The following is a 23874-nucleotide window of genomic DNA, read 5'->3' as shown; positions in this document are numbered from 1 at the left end:
GACTTTACAGGAGGCAGGTAGGGGACTTCTGGGGTGCTAGTTATACGGTCTGAGAAATCTCTGAAAATTTACCCAGCTGATTTGGGCAGTTTTTTATGCTACATTCAAAAACTGTACTTTAAACATTCAACATTTTTTTTTTTTTTTTTCACCGTAAAATACAGTCTCGGGCACAGCAGCATAATCACAGAGGTCATAAACTGAAGCCAACGCACTCACACCATCACTCTTCCTCTCCTTCCCCACAAGCCTGACTGCCATTAGGGCCCAAGTATTCCTCATGTTTAGCCTCTACAGACTCCGCTCTATCGTGTCCTCCAACCGCGGGTCTTCCAAACTCTGCGGGGTCACCTCCCGCAGCAAGGCTCAAGCTGCGGCTGAGGGTTCAAGACTGTCCGGATCAGCTCTCCGGGGGGGTGGGGGGGAGGGGGGGATTTTAGGCCACACTACAAGTCCCAGAAGCCCTCGGGGCGGAAATAAACTTCCGGCGTTTAGCCGGAAGCAACCGGGATTGCGATTGCGAGTGACCCCGGTGGGAAACTGGGACTGTCAGGTTGCGTGGTTCGTCGGTAGTGAGCGGAGGAGCAGCAGGTTGTCGTTAGGAGCCCGGGGAGGATTACTCGGGTTGTCCGCTCTCTGGGGTCTGTCGCGTTCTGGAGGCCTCCGGGTGTAACGTCACTTCCTTCTAAGGTGGTCAGCTCCGTAGTGCTGGAGCGAGTGGAACAGCGCAGCGACCGAGGCCATTGGTTTCTTCCGGGACTGGGGGACGTGAGCCTGACGCTGGGGAAGCTGAAGGTGAGGCGTGTCAGAGCCCGGCGTCGGAGACCGGCGTGTGTGGAGCCCTAGGCCTTAACACGTCAGTGTATGTGTGTGAGTATGTGACGTAATGTGCCTGTGAGACTGCATGGTTATGTGTGACCACTTGAAGGAGTGTTGATTGTGTCTCCAGCTGTGAGCGTACTTGTGCGAAGCTGTGAGATTGACTCCTCCTTTAATTATGTCGTTGCTTTTTAATGTGTCTATTCCCTCTCAGCTGTGCCTAGCCGGGAGCCGATTGCGGGCAGGCATCGATAGAGATATGCTCACACTGAGGCTATTTGGAGGTTCGACAGTTTCTGGAAGCTTGTGGTTGTGGGGGTCTCTGTGGCTTGCTGCATTGCGGAAATCCAAGCTGGGCTACCAGCTGGAAAGGCCAATACAAGAGATGAGTTTTGATTGAAAAGGAATATGAGCTTTATTCAAGAGGCGGGTCAGCTAGCTGGGTAGGCCAACTCTTGTCCAAAGGCCAGCTCTCTGGTTTTTCCCTGGCCCGGACATTTTTATTTAGTTTTTTGTCTTTTTGTTTTTGTTTTCTTGTTTATCTTTGGCCCAGAGATTTTTTTTTAAAAAATTTAATGTTTATTTTTGCGAGAGAGAGACACACACACAGAGTGTGAATGGGGGAGGGGCAGAGAGAGGGGGAGACCCAAAATCGAAGCAGGCTCCAGGCTCTGGGCTGTCAGCACAGAATCCCACAGGGGGCTCGAACCCACAAACTGCGAGATCATGACCTGAGCTGAAGTCGGACACTTAACCAACTGAGCCACCCAGGCACCCCCGGCCCAGAGAATTTTAAAGGGGTTTAATCAGTAAGGGAGTGCAGTGGTCTGTGACATTTCTGGATTATGTGTAGACTTGTTGATGCCAGCTATAGAGTTATCTCAGTGCTTGGAGGTTGTGCAAGAAGTTCTGGTTCTTTGGTACTCTGAGTTTGGGCGGGTTGTGCAAGAAAGTCTTGTTCCTTGGTACCTGGGGGTTGTGCAAGAGTACTCTGTTCTTTCTGAAAAGGAGGGCAAGGTCTACAGATGCACAGAGGTGAGGTCAGTAAAGTCATTTGTGTGACCTTAAACGAGAAAAACATTTTGCTAAAAGATTGCTGGGCTAATCAGAAAGCTAAGAGAGCTTCAAACAGACTTGCCTCTGTGGCCTGGGAACATTCTGGTCCTTTATTCCTGAAGGTCAGTGGTCTGCATATCTCAAAGGAAGCAAATTAGTTCTGTCACAGATCAGGGGCCTTGAGTCAGCAAGCAAGGAGTGTGTTAACGTGAAGGAAGTTAACTCTTAAGACCAGCTAGAGTCAGCCATTAACAGCTGCTCCCTCTCCTTGTAGCCATGGGGGCCCAAGTTCCCTGGAAATGTCCCTGCCTGATTTGGGAACTTAGAAAGATGAGTCCCAAATTAAAGAGTCCAGATAAATTTATCTTTTAAGTCACAAACCTGATCTCAGATTGAGACTTTAAGAACCAGAAATAGTCCCAGGTTGGGGCGGGGGAAGGCTGAGAAAAAAGCCAGGGTTGTAAGATTCCAATCACTTCCCTCAGGAAATCACCTGGGGAGACCTGTGGGAATTCTCGACCTTCACTCTGTGGTACTCTCTGACTTTCTGGTTCTCAGTCTCTTTCTAACCTTCCTTTGAATGTTTACTTCTGAGTAAATGGAGGGGGTGGAAGTAGTTGTTTGTTTCTAACAAGTCAGTCTGGGCTCAAAGAAAGGCTTGGTGTCCTCAAATGTCCACCAGCAGATGAATGGATAAAGAAGATGTGGTATATATATAAGGGAATATTACTCAGCCATAAAAAAGAATGAACTCTTGCCATTTGCAACGACGTGGATGGAGCTAGAATGTATCATGCTAAGCAAAATAAGTCAGTCAGAGAAAGACAAATAGCATATGATTTTACTCATATGTGGAATTTAAGGAACAGATGAACATATGGGAGGGGGGGAGAGAGAGAGGGAAACAAACCATAAGATACTTAAATTTTTTTTGATGTTAATTATTTTGAGGAGACACAGAGAGGGGGAGACACAGTGTGAGTGGGGGAGGGACAGAGAGAGGGAGACACAGAATTCGAAGTAGGCTCCGAGCTGTCAACACAGAGCCTGACACGGGACCCGAACACATGGGACCCGAACCCAGGAGATGTGAGACCATGACCTGAGCCAAAGTTGGCCGCTCAACTGACTGAGCCACCCAAGCGCCCTAACCATAAGAGACTCTTAAAGATAGAGAACAAACTGAGGATTGATGGAGGGAAGTGGGGGGGGGGGGGGGGGAGATGGGCTAGATGGGTGATGGGTAGTTAGGAGGGCTCTTATTATGATGAGCACTGGGTGTTATATGCAAGTGATAAATCACTGAATTCTACTCCTGAAACCAGTATTGCACTGTTAACTAACTAGAATTTAAATAAAGATTGGAAAAAACGAAGAAAGAAAGAAAGACTTGGTGTCTCAATATTCTTTATTCCTTACCAATTAATGGCTTTGTCTTAACTTTGTAAGTTAACTTACACGGGTCACCAGAGACTAAAGGAAGAGCCACTATTGGACAACTGAGAGTTTTATCCAAGGTAAATCATTCTTTCGTCTCTGAAGTGTTTTCTGTTTTTTCATGGTGTGGGAATTTTTGCTTTTTTTCTTTTGAAACTCCATAAAAGGGATCCTTTTAGTGTTCTGGTCTTTAGGCTTGGCTATTCCATAGAATAATGGGGCCAGAAGGAATGGATCCAAAGAAGTTATTCCACTCCATTTTGCTCCTTTTGACCTAAGGTACATTTATTCACCTGATAAATATTTCAATTCCATTTTTATACTTAGTCTTTTTCTAAGATTTTTTAAGGACTAGAACACATCTCTGAGTAAAATTCAAAAGCTTTGATTTTGAGTATTTATTTTTCAATTTTCTTGTTTTTTTTTTATGTATGTGTGTTTTTAAAGTAAGCTCCAGGCCCAGTGTAGTGCCTGAACTCACGACCCTGAAATTAAGAGTCATGTGCTCCACCCACTGACCCAGCCAGGTGCCCCTCAATTTTATTTTTTATTGTTTAAGTATTTAAAAGGTTCAGAAGAGTATACAGTGAATTCCTCCTTCCAGCCTTGCCTCTAGTCTCATACTTTTCCTATTTCAGAGGCAGCCAGTGTGACTAGTTTCTTGAGTACTGACTGCCAAAGGAATTCTCTGTACTTTCAGATGGCTATCAGTCTTTCACTATTATAAACAATGGTGGGATAACTTTCCTTGAATATATAACATTTAGCTTATCAATGAGTTTATTGGTAGGATGAATGCTAATTTCTTGGATGAGTTTTATGTGGACTTTAAATTTTAATAGTTTTTGCTATGTTTTCCCTCATAAAGGCTATATTGTCACTTTTCTAACCAATATTTTCTGATTTTGTGTTTCAGTCCAGGTATTTTGCTGGTTGTTGGAAAGTTTAAGGAAATTATTAATATGCTATTGTAGGGTTTTTCAAACTATGGGGTTGTTAACCTGATTTTTGTGTGTGGTAAAATCAATTTGCTAAGTCCTGACCAGCATTTTCTTTAACTTTTCATTGTGAAAAATTCAAACATGTACAAAAATAGATAAAATAGCAATGAACCGGGGCGCCTGGGTGGCTCAGTCGGTTAAGTGTCTGACTTCAACTCAGGTCACGATCTCGCGGTCCGTGAGTTCAAGCCCCGCGTCGCGCTCTGGGCTGATGGCTCAGAGCCTGGAGCCTGCTTCCGATTCTGTGTCTCCCTCTCTCTCTGCCCCTCCCTTGTTCATGCTCTGTCTCTGTCTCAAAAATAAACAAACGTTAAAAAAAAAAAATAGCAATGAACCTCTATGTACCACTTTGCTAGGCTTCTGTAGTGATTGACTCATGACCAGTTGTCTTTAATCTACCCACCTAGGATTATTTTGAAGTATTTTGAAGTACATACCAGAAGTATCATTCTATTCATAAATGTGTGTATAAATGATAGTCTTTTATTTATTAAAAAAATTGTTTTAATGTTTATTTATTTTTGAGAGAGAGCGTGAGTGGTAGAGGGCAGAGAGAGAGAGGGAGACACAGAATCAGAAGCAGACTCCATGCTCTGAACTGTCAGCACAGAGTTTGATGTGGGGTTCGAACCCATGAACCATGAGATCATGACCTGAGCCAAAATCGGATGCTTAACTGATTGAGCCATCCAGGTGCCCCATAAATGATAGCCTTTTAAAAATATAATCAAATACCATTATCCTCACTGAAAAAATAATAATATTTCCTTAATATCAGATATCCAGTTAGAGTTTAGATTTCCCCACAGGGCAGATAACTTTGTTTTTAAGATTTCTTTGAATCTGGGCCCAAATAGGATCCATGCGTTGTGATGATTCATAAGTCTTTTAATAAAGTCTTTTTTAAAATCTTTAGTTTCTCATTCTTTGTCTCTTTCCTTGCAATGAATTTTTTGAAGAAACTGGGTGATTGTCCAGTAAGATTTCCCACAATTTGTCATCATTAACGTGTTTTTATGTATTTCTTAGAAGTTGTATCTAGAGGCTCAATCAAGAAGTTGTATCTAGAGGCTTCCTTCCACCCTCTTCCCCACCTCTTTGGCAAAATGATTTCACTGATGCTAATGTATATTTCCACGAAGAGGCACATAATGTCTGCCTCTTTTTGTGATATTTTCTATTATTATTTCATTAGAGATTGCTAAATAGTTATGGTCTAATTCATTAATTGTATCTTCTTTCTTTAACTGGAATAATTATAGAAAGTGAAAATTTTCCATATCAACTTCTTGGTTATCTTGAGGTACAGATTGCTCAAGGGAGGCAGGACAGATTTTTTTTTCTCCTAACTTACCAGTTTTCAAAATGAGGAAATAATGAACGATAATGAAATGATGTTTTGCTAGCATTCTCTTCTGGGGACCACTGATTTTCTTCTTTACCATTATTATAAAGGTATGGATTTTGATACACTTAAAAGTTTCAATCTATTGTAGTTATTTTATTTATGTATACTTAAATTCGTATTGTGTCATATTTGACCATTTGGAGCCTATTCAGGTTGGCTCATGGGTCTTTTTGACTTGATCTTAGTAGCCTTTGATAGCTTTCTTGCTTTTTGGTAGATCTTCTCTGTCAGGAGTTGACAAACTTTCTGCTAAGGATCATATAGTTAGTTTTTTAGGTTTATGGGTCATACTTTCTCAGTTGCAACCACTCAACTTTGTTGTAGAGTGAAAGCAACCATATATAATACATAAACAAATGGATGTGGCTGAGTTCCAATGAAACTTTATTTCCAAAAACAGACAATGGGTATATCAAATAGGAGCGGAATTTAAAAGGTGAGGGGCACCCAGGTGACTCACTCAGTTACGTGTCTTTTTTTTTTTTTAAGTTTATTTATTTTGAGAGAGACAGAGACAGCATGAGTAGGGGAGGGGCAGAGAGGGGGGTGGAGGGAGGGAGAGAGAGAATCCCAAGCAGGCTCTGCGCCATCAGCGCACAGCCCAAATGTAGGGCCCAAACTCATGAAACCGCGAGATCATGACCTGAGCAGAAACGGAGAGTTGGATGCTTAGCCGATTGAGCCACCCAGGCGCCCCAACTGTCTGACTCTTGATTTCAGCTCAGGTCATGATCTCATGGTTCATGAGTTCAAGCCCTGCATCAGGCTCTGCATTGTAAGTACACTGTCAGTGCAGAGCCTGCTTGGGATTCTTTCCCTCTCCCTCTGCCCCTCCCCTGCTCATGCTTTCTCTCTTTCTCTCTCAAAATAAACAAACGTAAAAAAATTAAAAAAAAAAATTTAAAAGGTGAAATTTAGTATCTAGTTTAGTGAATGCTGATAGAGATGATTTCATTGTTACAAAGAATAGGTACCAGCTGCAGTTTTTAAGCAAACACCTCCCACATACACACCTTCTGAACACACACTTAATGGAAATCAAATTCCCTGTAACACCCATGAAAGAGAAATGCTATTACTCTGTTTCTAAGAAGGAATTGTCAGATTTCTGGTAATGTTTCAAATCAGAACCTCACCTTTTATATGAAAAGGCCTCTTATAAACTTGATAGTGTGTTTAGGGGGAAAAAATGGATACATGGAATTTATTGGAGTTAAATTTGAGAGAAAAGGAAAAGTAGAAGACTCATATTAATATGTGTTATTTTATTGTTATGCATTTCTACCCTTTGTTTGTGAGGTTACTGGCTGAATAATGCCCCAAATAGGACTTGTCTCATGGCAGGGATCCAAAGTGATTGAGTTGTATTGAATTATATTTAATTGAAATAAATTGCAAACAAAACCAGAAATCAAGCAGTGGGGTGATTGGGCCAACACGCCATTATTACCCTCTTCTAGGCTCTTGTACATTTCCTAACTCAGGCCTCCTTCATATTAATGGGAAATGGTATTTTAAGATGATATTCTAGGTGCTAGGATATTCATTGCTACTGGGTTGATCATTGTTTCTATGGCTTTACAAAGCTAATATATACGTATCTTTTAAAAGATTAAAAAATAGGGGCGCCTGGGTGGCTCAGTGACAACCACTCAGTCATTTGAGTGTCTGTCGATTTCGGCTTAGGTCATGATCTCACCATTGTGAGATGGAGCTCCACATCCGGCTCCCGCTGAGCATGGAGCCTGCTTGGGATTCTTTCTCTTCCCCCCCGCCACCCCCCCCCCCCCCCGCTTGCTTGTGGGCTCATTCTCTCTCTCTCAAAAATAAACACTAAAAAAAGAGAAAAGATTAAAAAATAAACTGTCACAATCCCAAGGAGCCTAGAGATATGATGAGTTAATGTAATGTGGTATCTTGGATGGGATCATGAAACTGAAAAAGGACAATTCTTTATTCCTTGCTTTATAAAGTGTGGGAAAAAATTCTGATTCTTTATTCCCCACTTTATAAAGAGCACTCAATAATAATAGTGATTTGATTACTGAGACCAATTTTCTATTTTTGGTGTTTTTTTGTTTATTTTAATCTTTTTGTTTTTTTAGGGTATATTCTAGTAGGAATATGGAATCAAATTACTGTGTTCTAGAGTCATTTGGAATAGTGCCTCTTGAGAGGCTATGCCACAAATTGGAATCACATTTGTTTGTTTCACTTTTTAATTTTTAGAGATTGCTCTTTTAAAATTTAGTTTTGTCTTTTAAAATTTAATTTAATTTTTAAAAATTTAAAATTTTAATTTTGTCCTATAATTATATAAAGTACTTGGTCCCAAAGTCAAATATGCAAAAGAAGGTTTAATTTGATCTCTTCCTCCATTGTTGTACTTTCTACCTATAAGTAGTCACTTTCTTCTGTGTTGCAGTTTATTCCATCTTTTAAAATATACTATAAGGAAGCACATGAGTGTATATGTATTATAGGTATTTGTATTTATCTATACCAAAAGCAACAAAACAAAAAGTAGATAAATGGACTTCATCAAAATTAAAAACTTTTGTGCTTCAAAGAACATCATCAAGAAAGTCAAAGACAGCCCACACACAATATGGGCCAAAGTCTTACAAATCATTTTTCTGATGAGGGACTTATGTCCAGCAGATAGATATATTACAGTCTAAAAATAAAAAGTTAAACAACCCAATTAAAAATCGCCAAAGTATCTGGGTAGGCATTTCTTCGAAGATAAACAAATTACTATTAAGCATGTGACAAGATCCTCAACATCATTAGCCATCAGGAAAATACAAATCAAAACCACAATGCAATATCACTCACACTGACTAGAATGGCTCGAATAGAAAAGACAGATAAGTGTTAAGAAGGATGTGAAGAAATTAGAACCCTCATATACAACTGGTGAGAATATAACATTTAAATATAAAGAGAATATAAAATGGTGCAGCTGCTTTGGAAAATAGTCTGGAGGAGTGATGACTAACAATTGCAGGGATAAGGAAAGTATTCTAAAATTGATTATGGTAATGGATTCTGTGAATATACTAAAAACCATTGACTTGTACACTTAAAAATGTGAATTGTATGGTGTGTGGATTAAATCTCAACAGAATTGTTTTAAAATGTATGACCATAAATAAAAATCAGGAAAAATGAGTAATGTCCCTACTTCTATTCAACATTTACTTTAGATTGTAGGCACTTCACCAAGACTGGGGGAAAAATTAAAAAGTGTAACTGTTGAAAAGCAACCAAAAATTGATTAGCAGATAATGATTGTCTATAGGGATACAAAACAATGTGGAAGTATTCTAAAAATTATTAAGAAATGAAAAATCAACAAGATAATAAAAAACCAAGTTCGACAGCATTTATCTTTTTGAAATGTTGCTAGTTTATCTTTGAAAGGAATTACTAGGAGTGGGGTCACTGGTAAAATGCTTCTATAATTTCCTAGTTATTGCTAAATTCCTTCCTTTGAAATTGTACATTTACTCAATCAACATTTTACTACTGGTTTTCTCAGGGATCTTCCAGAAGAATATACTGGCAAACTTTTGGGTATTTTCCATTGATATTGGTCTCATTGTAATTTTAATTAACATTTTTGTTGTAGTGAGCAAAGTTGAGCATCTCTTTATATACTTTAGTGTATTTGCATTTGTTTTTCTTTGAACTGTCATTTCTGTTGTCCATTTTTCTATAGGAGTATTCTTTTTCTGCTTTTAAACCCATCTTATATCTTATTTATGTTAGCCCTTTCTCTGTAATATAAGTTCCAAATGTCTTTTCCCAGGTTGTCACTTATCTTTTCTTTTACTAACCGTGCTTTCCCAATTAAAATCAATTTTTTTTTGTGGTTAAATATCCATCTTTCCTTTAATATCTATAGATTTGGCACATGGCTAGATAAGTTTCTCTAACTCCTGAATTTTAGAAAAATCCAGGCATTGTTTCCTCTTACGTGATTTAAATTTTTACATTTCACAAGGGCCTCCATCTGGAACTTAATCTGATATATTCTGAGGAGTAGTCCATTTGTTTTCATTTTTCATTTTACTTACTCCATTATCACCTTTTTATTTTATTTTTATTTTTTATTTATTTCTTTTTGAGAGAGAGCCTGTGTGCAGGCAAGGGAGGGGCAGAAGGAGAGGGAGAGAGAATCTTAAGCAGGCTGCATACCCAGTGTGGAGTCCAACACAGGGCTTGATTTCATGACTGTGAGATCATGACCTAAGCCAAAATCAAGAGTTGGACACTTAACTGACTGAGCCGTCCAGGCATCCCGTTCATCACCTTTTTAAAGGTCCATATATTTCTCACTGATTAAAGATTCCACCTTTATCAAATATGAAATTTCCAAATATTTGGGTCAGTTTTTTAGATCTCACAATTTTCACTGGATTTTCTCTCTATAATTTTGAAAGAATTGAAAGAAATTAGGAGAGCTTCTGAAGGTTCCCATAGGATACCTAAACTTGTATCTTCCCACATATCCTTTAAAAGCAGTATGAATCAACAAGGAAAACAATTAAAACTGCATGTAACAGTCTGTGCCTACAGCCTTATTCAGAGCTAGAGGTTACTATAAACTTCAGTTTCTATGTAAGTGGAGAAATACATTCCTCAAACAGGCAGATCCAATTCTGATGTCCATCCTAGACTGAAGAGTTAGGGAGAGAAAAGTGAGGGAAACATTGCAGTGCTGGCAGTGTTGGAAAATGGATAACTTAATCCCATGAAGGTAGAGGTCCACCTTGAGTGGGAAAATACAACATGACTCACAGCCTGTTAGACTAGAGCATTGCCTTTTGGTTGAAAGGAAGATTCTTTTTTTTTTTTCCTTTTAATTATTTTTGAGAGGGGGGGGAGACAGAGGATACAAAGCAGGCTCTGTGCTGACAGCAGTGAGCCTTGTGTGGGGCTCAAACTCACAAACCTTGAGATCATGACCTGAGCCAAAGTGGGACACAACCAACTGAGCCACTCAGGCGCCCTGAAAGGAAGATTCTTGAAAACAGTGAGTTGGAAGTTGGCAGTCGTAGGAAGTGCCCGTTCCTGGAGGGGAGGCATGCCTTCAAGGATGATAGTGAAAGGAAAAACGGAATCAAGTGTCAGAAACTAAATGCCCTTGAACTGGGAATTCTATTAAGTTTCCCCAAATCTCACATCCTTCTTTAATGATACCTGTTTATGCTGTTATTACTAAGAACATTGCAGATCACAGTATCAAAGAAGAAAATGCTCTCAGGGCGTCTGGGTGGCTCAGTTGGTTGAGCGTCCAATTCTTGATTTCAGCTCAGGTCATGATCCTAGGGCCGTGGGATTGAGCCCCATGTCAGGCTCTGCACTGAGCGTGGAGCTGGCTTGGGATTCTCTCTCCCTCTGTCTCTCCCGTGTTCACACACACACATACACACACACACACACACACACACACACACACACACACACACATTCTCTCTCTAAAATAAAAAAAGAAAAAAAAAGAAAATGCCCTTGAATTGGGAATTCTATTAAGTTACCCCAAATCTCACATCCTTCTTTAATGGTACCTGTTTATGTAAAAACTACAACCTTAAGCAAGTTGGGTTGGTTATATTAATATCAGAAAAAATTGACTTTAACACAAATCTAATACTTGAAAAAATTAACAGAAAATGGTAGGAAATGTGTGTATGTATACACACACACACACATATATATATATATATATATATGTATGGACATACACATATATGCAAAGTTACTAAAAGAAAACAGAAGTGAGAATTAAGCCATTTTAGCTAATACTGTATACAAAACTAAACATGAAAACAGAGGAAAAGTGTAACAGGGTTCTGGTGTGAGTTAATTCATTAAATAAGCTTTGACAATGTGAAACAACATCTAAATCAGAAATTCAAAACTTCATAAAACACATGGAACAGAAAACCAGCAAGAGTAAAACAAGAGTGAATGACTAATGATATTGAGGCAAAAGCCAAAACAGTCTTGATACTAAGACTATATTGTAATGTATCAAGGCTAGATTTTACATTTGAATGAAAAAATATTCAAAGAAATAATGGTCAAAGAACTTTCAAATGTGATGAAAAACACTAATCTAGCCATCCAGTAAGTTAAATGAGTACCAAGTAGGATAAATGTAGAAATGTATACCCAGAGACATCATAATCAAAATGTTGACAGCCCAAAATAGATAATCTTGAAAGTAATAAGAGAAAATTAACTCATCATGTACAATGGAACCACAATAAGATTAACAGCCAACTTCTCGCCAGAAATAATAGAAGCTAAAAAGCAGTATGACAATGTATTTAAAGTGCAGAAAACGGAAACCAAAAAACAACCAAAATCCTGTATTCAGCAAAGCTATCTTTCAAATTTGAAAGTAAAGACTTTCCCCCACACTGGAATGAAGTTAGTAATAATCTAAGTCGCTTCTAATAAGATGGATATTGTAATGATTGCCTAAGAGCAATCATTAGAAAAGCACTTTAAAATATATAGCTTTAAGTCATTTAAAGAATTAAGCTGATAAACTAACATATATCCACTTCAGACAAAAGAGGGTAAAAAATGAGAAACTAAGGAACATAGTCATGAGACCTAAAGAAAACTAATAACAAAATGGCAGATGCTGTTCATCCATATCAATATTAATATTAAATGTGAAAGGCTTAAGCAATCCAATCTGCCAAAAGACAGATTTTTTGGACTGCATTTTAAAAATTAGAAATAAGATCCAGCTATATGCTGCCTACAGGAGATTCGCTTTAGATTCAAAGACACAAATAGGTTGAAAAGGATGAGAGAGAAAAGAATGTAAATTACAACCTTAAGCAAGTAGGATTGGCTATATTAATACCAGATAAAATAGACTTTAACACAAATGCTGGTATTAGATAAAAAGGAGCATATTATCATGATAAAAAGACTCAGAATGTCAAGAAGATATAACACCTAGTAACAGAACTGCAAAACATGAAACAAAAATGGACATATTTAATGGAAAACAGATAACAGCAAGAATAGTTGGGGACTTCATAAGTCTACTTTCAATAATTGATAGAAGACTAGGCAAAAAATAAGGATATAGAGAACTTGAACAACATTCTAAACTGTCTAAAGCTAACAGACATCTATAGAACATTTCACCTAAAACTACAGAATACACATTTTTGTTATATGTACATGAGACATTCTTCAGGATAGACCATATGCTAGCCATAAAATAAGTCTCAAATGATTTAAAAGAATTGAAGTCATAAAATTATGTTTTCTGACCACGTGGAATTAAATTAGAAATTAACAATGGAACAAAATTTGAAAAATTCACAAATATATTAACATTAAACAACATTCTCATAAATGGCAAATGAATCAATGGAGAAATCACAACAGAAATTAGAAGATATTTTGATATGAATGAAAATGAAAACATGACATATCAAAATTGGGATGCAGCTAAAAGCATTGTTTACAGGGAAATTTATAGCTACAAATTCCCATATTATAAAAAGAGAGAGTCTCAAACAATAAATTTCTACCTCAGGCTAGAAAAAGAAGAGCAGATTAAACCGGAAGCAAGGAGAAGGAAGGAAATACTGAAGATTGGAATTGAAGATAAATAATCTAGGGGACAGAGACACAGTAGAGAAAAATCTACAAGACCAAAACTTGGTTGTTTAAAAAGATCAACTAGATGGACAACCTTTTGCTTAACTTACAAAGAGAGAAGACTCAAATTGCTAACATCAGGAATGAAAGGGCAGATTTCAAAACCAATCTAACCAAAATAAAAAATATTATAAGGAAATACTATCAACATATGTATGCTAATACATTTGATAATTTAGATGAATAGACAAATACTTAGGCACAAATTACTGAAGCTTGTGACTCGAAAAAAAAAAAATCTAAGTAGACCTATACAAAGATACTGATTTAGTAATCAAAGAACTTTGCACATAGAAAAATGAAGCCTAGATGGTTTCATGGTGAGTTTTATCAAACATTTAAAGAATTAACATCATTCAGGTCACCTGGGTAGCTCAGTCGGTTGAGCGCTGACTTCAGCTCAGGTCATGATCTCATAATTTGTGAGTTCGAGCCCTGCATCTGGCTCTGTGCTGACAGCTCAGAGCCTGGAGCCTGCTTCAGATACTGTGTCTCCCTCTCTCTGCCCCTCCCCTGCTCACTCTCTGTCTCTCAAAAATAAATAAACATTAAAAATTTGTAAGAAAAAAAGAATTAACATCACTTGTTCACAATCTTTTCCAGAAAAGAAAGGAGAAAGCACTTTCTAGTGAGTTTTCTGAGACCAGTAACACCCTGAATTCAAAACTAGACAAGACATTACAAAAGAAAATTACCAGTATTTAAGATTACACAGCGAAAATCCACACACAAAAATGCCAGCAAACTGAATCCAGCAAATATAAGAGATTGTACACCATGGCTAAGTGAGTTATGTCAGGAATGTAAGGTTGGCTTAACATTTGAGAAAATATATGTATACATAGTATACCATAATAGTAGAATAAAGGGCAAAAGTCGATAGATGCAAAAAAACCATTTGGCAAAATTCAACAACCTTTTATGATAAAAATACTCATCAGACCAGCGGTAGAAGGCAGTCTGACCTGATACAGAACATCTCTCAAAAATCCACAGCTACTGTCTTATTTAATAGTTAAAACACTGGATACTAAGATCAGAAAAAATATGAGGGTGTCTGCAGTCACCATTTCTATTTAACATTGTTTTTGAGGTAAGAAATAGAAATAAAAAGTCACTCACATTGGAAAAGAAGTAACACTATCTCTATTTGCAGATCACATGATCTTCTCTATAGAAAATCCTAAGGAATTGGGGCACCTGACTGGCTCAGTTGAAAGAGCATGCAACTCTTGATCTCAGGGTCATGAGTTTGAGCCCCATATTGGGTATAGAGATTACTTAATAAATAAAAAACTTTAAAAAAAGAAAAGAAAATCCTAAGGAATGTATTAAAAATAAACTATTAGAGCTAATAAATGGGGTCAGCAAAGTTTCAGGATACAGGTAAATATGCAAAAATAAATTTATATTCAGTAGCAATTAATAATCTGAAAATGAAATTAAAAATTTCATTTATGATAGCATAAAAATATATTTAGAAATAAATTTAACAAAAATACAAGATTTGTATACTGAAAATTACAAAATATTCTTAGAAGAAGTTAAGACCTAAATAAAGTAATAATATCCCATGTTCATGGATTTGTTAAGATGGCAGTACTCCCCACACTGATCTACAAATACCCTGCAATTTCTATCAGAATCACAGCTGGCTTCTTTGCAGAAATTGACAAGATGATTCTGAATTTCATATGAAAATTGAAGTAGCTGAAACAATCTTGAAAAAGAAGTGTAAAGTTGGAGGTCTCATAATTCCTTATTTCACAGCTTATTTCAGAGCTACGGTAATTAAGACAACCTGGGACTGACATAAGGATAGTTGGACATACAGGTCAAGAGAATAGAATAGAGTCCAGAAATAAACTCACATTTGGGGATGATTTTCAAGGAGGGTTTCAAGATAATTTAATGGAGGAAAATTGTCCTTTCATCAAGTGGTGCTGTGACAGCTGGATATCCACGTGCAAAGGAATGAAGTTGGTCTCTGTTGTATAACATTCCAAGCTTTTTTTGATAATAGGATACATCATAAAGGCACTTGAATAGATGAAAGACAGAGCCCTTTGTTATTTGTAGCTCTAAACACTAGAAGGCTGCCACACAGGTAATTGAACCTAGGAACACGGTAACAGCAAACTGGAGCAGTAGGAGGCCTCTTATGTATGGCAAGTGGGGTGGCGTTAGCTAGGTTTTGTGGGCTTCCTACAGATTGGGTATTTTGTATAATTCTATGGGCCCAAGGAAGAAGGGGCCGTCCCTGGGTGTTAGGTATCTAGAGGCCTTTGCCTACTGGATTAGATGTGTATTATAACCCATAAATGTTAGAGCCTGATGAAGCAAGTTAGGGTGAGGTTTAGCAAACTGCCTGTGAAGGGCAATTAAGAGATTTTAGCCATGACTTCAAACCTGGGGCAGGAAATCACTTGTAAAACATTACAATTGATTCCTTGATCCCTTGACATCAGTTTTGAGCTCAGCTATTTGAGATATTTGGATGGCCCAAATGGTGAATGCAACGTCTAGATAATAGAGCAAATGTCACCCTTTAATATAAAAAAGGCAGCATTTTATTATGAGAGTAAAAAGGAGGAAAACAAGGAGAAATAGAAGTTCTTGTAGGCTGGCCTGTAACCAAATTTTCCACTCACATGGTATTACCCAAGGAAACATCTGAAATTTCTGGGGTCTCTAAGTGTCTTGGTGGAGTTGTAAAATATGTTAAAAGTTATGGGTTATAGGGGCGCCCGGGTGGCTCCGTCGGTTAAGCGTCCGACTTCAGCTCAGGTCACGATCTCGCGGTCCGTGAGTTCGAGCCCCGCGTCAGGCTCTGGGCTGATGGCTCAGAGCCTGGAGCCTGCTTCCGATTCTGTGTCTCCCTCTCTCTCTGCCCCTCCCCCATTCATGCTCTGTCTCTCTCTGTCCCAAAAATAAATAAATAAACGTTAAAAAAAATTAAAAAAAAAAAAGTTATGGGTTATATTTTTCATGACAGTAATATAAATGATAAGTCCAATAGCTATGTGGTTGAAGGGTATGAACTATAAGTAAGACATGTAAAACTTAGTGGTATTCGTTTAAAACCAAAAGGACTGTGTAGTTATAGTGGGCAAGGTTGGTGAGGCAGGGTGGGAGGTTATGGTGGGAAGCTGGAGGAAGAGCGGGCAGTAGAAGAAGGTGCCATGCAATGGGAAGTCCTCTCTTTATAGGGGTGAGGAGTTGATTGATAGGAGGTAGTTACCTTCTGGGGGGAGCAATAATCTCTATTAATTTTTAAAGTGGCATAGATAATAGTAACTTCTACAAGATTTCCCTTTAAATTTTTTTTTTTTTAAATTTATTTTTGAGACAGAGAGAGACAGAGCATGAGTAGGGGAGGGGCAGAGAGAGAGACACACACACAGAATCCAAAGCAGGCTCCAGGCTCTGAGCTGTCAGCACAGAGCCTGACACGGGGACTCAAACTCATGGACTGTGAGATCATGACCTGAGCTGAAGTCGGATGCTTAACCGACTGAGCCACCCAGGCGCCCCTACAAGATTTCCCTTTAACTGTGGGAATGTGGGAGTGTTAGCTGGTGAAATGAAAAAGGCATTGAGGAGACATTGTGATCCCAAATGAATTTATAGTGGGTTAAGGTAGTTTCAGGTTAATGGGGATGGGGACTTATATTTCAGTGTAGAACAAGAAATATAACAAGTTGTGAATTAAGCAAACAGCAAGCTTTAGGAAATGTAATAAGATACGTAATATAAAAGGAAGAAAAATAGTAAAAGTTGTATGTCCAGTTTGTCAGCACCTTAGGAGGGGCAGCCCATGAGTGTTGAAAGCAAGGTGGTGTCAGTGCCTGGGATGAAGTCATCTCTACTGCAGGCCCAGGGAACCCTTCCCATGCAGCAATCTGTTGAGTTTTCTGTGGGTCATGTTTTTTTGTGGCTCTATGGTTATATATTGGTTTTGAATCTTTTGTAAAATTTGAAGGCAGTGTTAGAGCTCGATTTATAAATATCTTTTAATTTCAGGGGTTTTGTTGGTGCACAGTTAACAAAACACTGCTATTATTTTTGATGTTGCCATAGGTGGGCCAGAGTAGCTGGGACATGACTAACATAATTGAGATCCCACTGATGGTAGCTAAGAGCTCCTGGTTTTCCAGGGTTTTGGCCAAGTAAACAATGAGGGGTGGCTCTGCTGCAAATGGGTTTTATTTATTTATTTAAAAAAAAATTTTTTTTTAACGTTTTTATTTATTTTTGAGACAGAGAGAGACAGAGCGTGAACAGGGGAGGGGCAGAGAGAGAGGGAGACACAGAATCCGAAACAGGCTCCAGGCTCTGAGCAGTCAGCACAGAGCCCGACGCGGGGCTCGAACTCACGGACCATGAGATCATGACCTGAGCCGAAGTCAGACGCTTAACCGACCAAGACACCCAGGCGCCCCTGCAAATGGGTTTTAGATCATGTCACCTGATTTGCGTGTGCGCAGTCAGTAAGGTTTTAGATTGATTTCCAATTAAGATCTCTGTAGATGAGATTGGAGTCCTACCACTAACATGTAGACAGGTCTTTCAACCTATGGACCTCTGTTTTAAGTACTCATTTGATTGCTGTTGGGGAAACCAATAGGGCCTTTGTGCTGTAGGGCTTGTAGCCATACTCAATGGCCTGTGGGCCTCATCATTTCCCACATTTGGTTGAAAAATGGCTTGCTTTGGAGGATTTGGGCCTTCAGATAGCAAATCAGTGAAAACACTCAGACCAATAGTAATAAGACCAATAGTCAACAGAATGATGTGCAGTTTTACTTGACAGGCTTTTGTCACCTGATACTGATTTTCTTCTGGCATGTGTTATTATCAAAGAGGAGTCCTCTGATTTCATTTTATGGGATATGCTATTCACTATTATCTCTGAATGTGATTTTTGCTTACTAAGTGGAGTTTTCTATCTCCGTTCTTAGTTGTCCACACTATCTATGGGAATAGCCCTAGAATACTAATTTTAATTTCCTGAAAGGGATCAGAAGGAGAGCCCAGATTAATTTTCAACCCCTGTAACCCAAATGTTGGGATGGTGTCTTAGATAGGGAAAGTTCAGATTCATATGGATCACATACCAGGAGGATATGTGTCTGGTTTATAATAATCTATGGTTAATTGGTGTTAGGAAAGTGTGTGACCTTGATCTGACCTCTAGCCCTTGTGAAGTGGCGGCAGAATTGAAAATCCAGTAGGGGGCGCCTGGGTGGCCCAGTCATTTAAGCATCTGACTCTTGGTTTTGGCTCAGGTCATGATCTCATGGTTCTTGAGATTGGGCTCGTTGCTGATATGATAGTGTGGAGTCTGGGATTCTCTCTCTCTCTCTCCCTCTCTCTGCCCCTCCCCCACTCATGCCCTCTCTGTCTCTAAATAAATAAACTAAAAAAAAAAATCCATTAGGATAAGAGACATTATTATTTTATTTTATTTTTAAATTTTATTTATTTTTTTTAAGTTTATTTTGAGAGAGATCAAGAGAGAGAGAAAGCATGAGCTTGTGGAAAGGACAGAGAGAGAGAATCCCAAGTAGGCTCCACACTGCCAGCGTGGAGTCTGGAGTGCTTGAACCCACAAACTGTGAGATCATGACCTGAGCCAAAGTTGGATGCTTAACTGACTGAGTCACCCAGGTGCCCCTATTTTATTTTTTTATTTTGGAGAGAGAGCACATAAGCAGGAGAGATGGGCAGAGGGGGAGAAAGAGAGAATCTTAAGCAGGCTCCATGCTCAGTGCAGAGCCCAATGTGGGGCTCAATCCCATGACTCTGGAATCATGACCTGAGCCAAAATTGAGTTGGATGCTCAACTGACTGAGCCACCCAGGCACCCTGAGGGAGACATTATTAAAAGACCTCATATTTGTTGAATCTTCATACACATGGAGGGCAAGACATATAGGAAATGGTGATAGGGGGTTTCTTAAAGTTTCTGTGAGAAATGTCAGCCAGGAGGACTCAAATTGAGATTAAGGTTTGGGGCGAGAGAGGCACATTAAGGGGCCCTTTTGCCAGATTAGTGTTTAAAAGGGAATTGTTTGAAGAGAAGATATGTCTCTTAATTAAACCAGCTGTCTGGTACCTATTGGGAGATGAAAGTTCCATTGAATATCTTTCCCAGGAGCCCAGCACTGTATATTTTGAGAGGTGAAATGTGTGCCCTAAGTCACTGTCAGTAATGTCTGGAACTCTGAGGGGAATAAGGAGTATCCTGATGAGGCCTTGTATCATTGCCTTAATATATGTAGAGACATGTGGTTTTGATTTATTTTGGGGGTAACTGTGAGGCCAGAGATTCCCAGAGTTCTTTACCCTTAAAGGGGGAAACTTTTAGGCAGTGGCCCAAGAGTTTGTTAAAGGATACAGATGGGGCCATTTGTTGAAAGGACACTCAGTGCTAAGATGACTTCCTGAAGTTTGACCACTTATTTTGACCCTTGAATCTCATCCCTTATTGAGGAAGACATTCTAGTTCAGGGATGGAAAGCAAAAGCATGTCACTGAGTTCTGTCACCTGTGACAGGAGGCAGTGTTACCATACTGTTTTGTGAACTTCCATTGTTATTTACTGAGTTAATACCAAGGGCTTTCTGAGGTGTTTAAGGAGCTTGGGGAAGAGGTGATCTCCTCTAGCGCTATGACATCTGGCAAGGGACTAAGTACAGGGAAGAACACTCCTTTTTTGCAGGTGGAGTGTTCCTCTAGACTTGGCTCCATCTTATAGGATTGAATCAAGGAGGCCTCAGTATCTTTGCCAAGCTTGTGGGGATGCTGCTTCTATGATTCAAGGCATAATGAGCAGTTGGGTTCAGAGGATCCCATGCTCAGGGTCTGTGAAAGCCTTTATTTTCAAGAGATCTCAGTAGAAGGCCAGTAATTGTCACTCTAATGGTGTGTGGCAGGGCCAAAAAGGGCAGTTTCTTGTCTTATAAGCCTATGGGCAGTTTGTGGCCATCATAGGTGATCCACAGACTCCAGAGATATGAGAGGAGGCAACTATAGCCTCTCCAGTGAGGGAGACTCTGAGGACACTAACAGGAGTGACCGTTGATTTTAATTTGAATAGATTGTGGAGCCTTTCGTTGGAGGGGGCCCTCTTCATGTTGAGACAATTTGTAAGTATTAGCATCCGTGAGATTAAGTAGAATTTGTAAATGAGGATATGTTGCCTCCAGAACCCAAATAAGCCTAAAAGACATTATGGGTACTGAGAGATTTAATTGTAGTTTTTGAATTAAAATGTTTTGAGTATAGTTGACACACATGTTTTCAGGTGTATAACTTAGTGGTTTAATTTCTCTGGGTTATGCTATGTTCACCACATGTATAATGACTATCTGTCACCACACAACACTATTACAATATCACCGACCATATTCCCTATGCTGTGCCTTTTATTCCCATTACTTATTCATTCTATAACTGGAAGCCTGTATCTGCCATTCTCTTTTACCCATTTTGCCCAGCCTCACCCCCCTCCCCTCTGGCAACCATCAGTTTGTTCTCTGTATTCATAGTCTGATTCTGCTTTTTGTTTGTTTATTCATTTGCATTTTTAGATTTCACATATGAGTGAAATCATATGGTATTTATCGTTTTCAGTCTGATTGATTTCACTGAGGATAATATGCTTAAGGTCCATCTATAGTATGAGCTCATTGATTTTTATGGCTGCATAATATTCCTGTGCGTGTGTGTGTGTGTGTGTGTGTGTACACCACATCTTCCTTACCCATTCATCTATCGACAGACATTTAGGTTGATTCCATATCTTGGCTATTGTAAATAAGGCTGCAACAAACATAAGGGTACATAATATATTTTTGAATTAGTGTTTTCATTTTCTTTGGTCAGATACCCAGTAGTGAAATTATTAGATCATATGATATTTCTCTTTTGAATTTTTTTGTGGAACTTCCATACTGTTTTCCACAGTGGCTGCACCAGTTTGCATTGCCAACAGTGCATGAGAGTTCCTTTTTCTCCACATCCTCAATGCTTGTTATTCTCTTTTTGATTTTAGCCATTCTGACAGGTGTAGGATGATATCTCACTGTAGTTTTTAAAATAAATTTATTTAGTTTTATTTTGTTTTTATTTAAATTATAGTTACTTAACATATAGTATGATACTGCTTTCAGGAGTAGAAATTAGTGAGTCATCACTTACATAGAACACACAGCACTCATCAAAACAAGTGCTCTCTTTAATACTCATTTAGCACATCCCTCACCCACTGCCCCTCCATCAATCTTCAGTTTGTTCTCTATAGTTAAGAGTTTCTTATGGTTTGCCTCTCTCTCTTTTTCTCTTTGCCTTCTCTCTTCTCAATGTTAATCTGTTTTGTTTCTTAAATTCCACATATGAAGTCATATGGTATTTGTCTTTCTTGGACTGACTTATTTTGTTTAGCATAATACATTCTAGCTCCATTCACATTTGTACGGAAACACTTTAATCTATAAAATACACAAGCTAACTGTTTTTAAGCCCTTCAAAGAAATTACTTATTAAATGTATATTATTATTATCAGACTCCAGATATTTATTTTGTATATTTGAAAGAAGTTGAGTTTCTTTTGAAAAAACTCTAATATAGAGTTTTCACTAACTTAGAATGTCTTTTCTTTTAATTAGTCCTATTGATAAGAGTTTACCACATGTATCTAGTACCACATACCACTTTACATTTTATTTATTTTATTTGTTAAAATTTTTATTATTTGTTTATTTTTAACTTGTTTTATTATTATTTTTTTTTATTTACATCCAAATTAGTATATAGTGCAACAATGATTTCAGGAGTAGATTCCTTAGTGCCCCTTACCCTTAGCCCATCCCCCCCTCCCACAACCTCTCCAGTAACCCTCAGTTTATTCTCCATATTTATGAGTTTCTTCTGTTTTGTCCCCCTCCCTGTTTTTATGCTCTTTTTGCTTCCCTTCCCTTATGTTCATCTGTTTTGTCTCTTAAAGTCCTCATATGAGTGAAGTCATATGATTTTTGTCTTTCTCTGACTAATTTCACTTCACATAATACTCTCCAGTTCCATCCATGTAGTTGCAAATGGCAAGATTTCATTTTTTTTGATTGCCGAGTAATACTCCATTGTATATACATACCACATCTTCTTTATCCATTCATCCATTGATGGACATTTGGGCTCTTTCCATACTTTGGCTATTGCTGATAGTGCTGCTATAAACATTGGGTGCCCCTTTGAAACAGCATACCTGTATCCCTTGGATAAATACCTAGCAGTGCAATTGCTGGGTCGTAGGGTAGTTCTATTTTTAGTTTTTTGAGGAACCTCCATACTGTTTTCCAAAGTGACTGCACCAGTTTGCATTCCCACCAGCAGTGCAAAAGAGATCCTCTTTCTCCACATCCTCGCCAACATCTGTTGTTGCCTGAGTTGTTAATGTGAGCCATTCTGACAGGTGTGAGATGGTATCTCATTGTGGTTTTGATCTGTATTTCCCTGATGATGAGTGATGTTGAGCATTTTTTCATGTGTCAGTTGGCCATCTGGATGTCCTCCTTGGAGAAGTGTCTATTCATGTCTTTTGCCCATTTCTTCACTGGATTATTTGTTTTTTCGGTGTTGAGTTTGATAAATTCTTTATAGATTTTGGATACTAACCCTCTATCTGATATGTCATTTGCAAATATCTTCTCCCATTCTATTGGCTGCCTTTTAGTTTTGCTGATTGTTTCCTTCACTGTGCAGAAGCTTTTTATTTTGATGAGGTCCCCGTAGTTCATTTTTGCTTTTGTTTCCCTTGCCTCCAGAGACGTGTTGAGTAAGAAGTTGCTGCGGGCAAGATCAAAGAGGTTTTAGCCTGCTTTCTCCTTGAGGATTTTGATGGCTTCCTGTCTTACATTTAGGTCTTTCACCCGTTTTGAGTTTATTTTTGTGTATGGTGTAAGAAAGTGCTCCAGGTTCATTCTGGACAGCATGTTGCTGTCCAGTTTTCCCAGCACCCTTTGCTGAAGAGACTGTGTTTATTCCATTGTATATTCTTTCCTGCTTTGTCAAAGATTAGTTGGCCATACGTTTGTGGGTCCATTTCTGGGCTCTCTATTCTGTTCCATTGATCTGAGTGTCTGTTCTTGTGCGGTACCATACTGTCTTGATGATTACAGCTTTGTAGTATAGCTTGAAGTCTGGGATTGTGATGCCCCTGCTTTGGTTTTATTTTTCAAGATTGCTTTGGCTATTTGGAGTCTTTTCTGGTTCCATACAAATTTAAGGATTATTTGTTCTAGCTCTGTGAAGAACGCTAGTGTTATTTTGATTGGGATTGCATTGTCCATGTAGATTGCTTTAGGTAGTATTGACATTTTAATAATATTTGTTCTTCCTACCCAGGAGCATGGAACCTTTTTCCATTTTTTTGTGTCTTCTTCAAT

General features: G+C 38.6%; 1 protein-coding gene across 4 annotated transcripts in view; it reads left to right on the top strand.

The window, feature by feature from the left end:
* Nucleotides 1-682: 682 nt before the first annotated feature.
* The window catches only part of LOC128772479 (zinc finger protein 345-like), a 66985-nt gene continuing 43793 nt past the window's right edge, over nt 683-23874 (top strand). For 3 of the 4 annotated variants that reach the window (XM_053906359.1, XM_053906358.1, XM_053906356.1), the window contains exon 1: nt 683-795. The gene's annotated coding sequence lies outside the window, so the exon portion shown is untranslated. The remainder of the gene's footprint in view (nt 796-23874) is intronic. The other variant, XM_053906357.1, reaches the window with a different exon arrangement.

This window comes from Panthera pardus, unplaced genomic scaffold (genome assembly GCF_024362965.1).
Source record: "Panthera pardus isolate Hobbes unplaced genomic scaffold, ASM2436296v1 HiC_scaffold_18, whole genome shotgun sequence".
NCBI lineage: Eukaryota > Metazoa > Chordata > Mammalia > Carnivora > Felidae > Panthera > Panthera pardus.
Note: the sequence above shows the minus strand (reverse complement) of the source record. Positions and strands in the feature narration are given on the sequence as shown.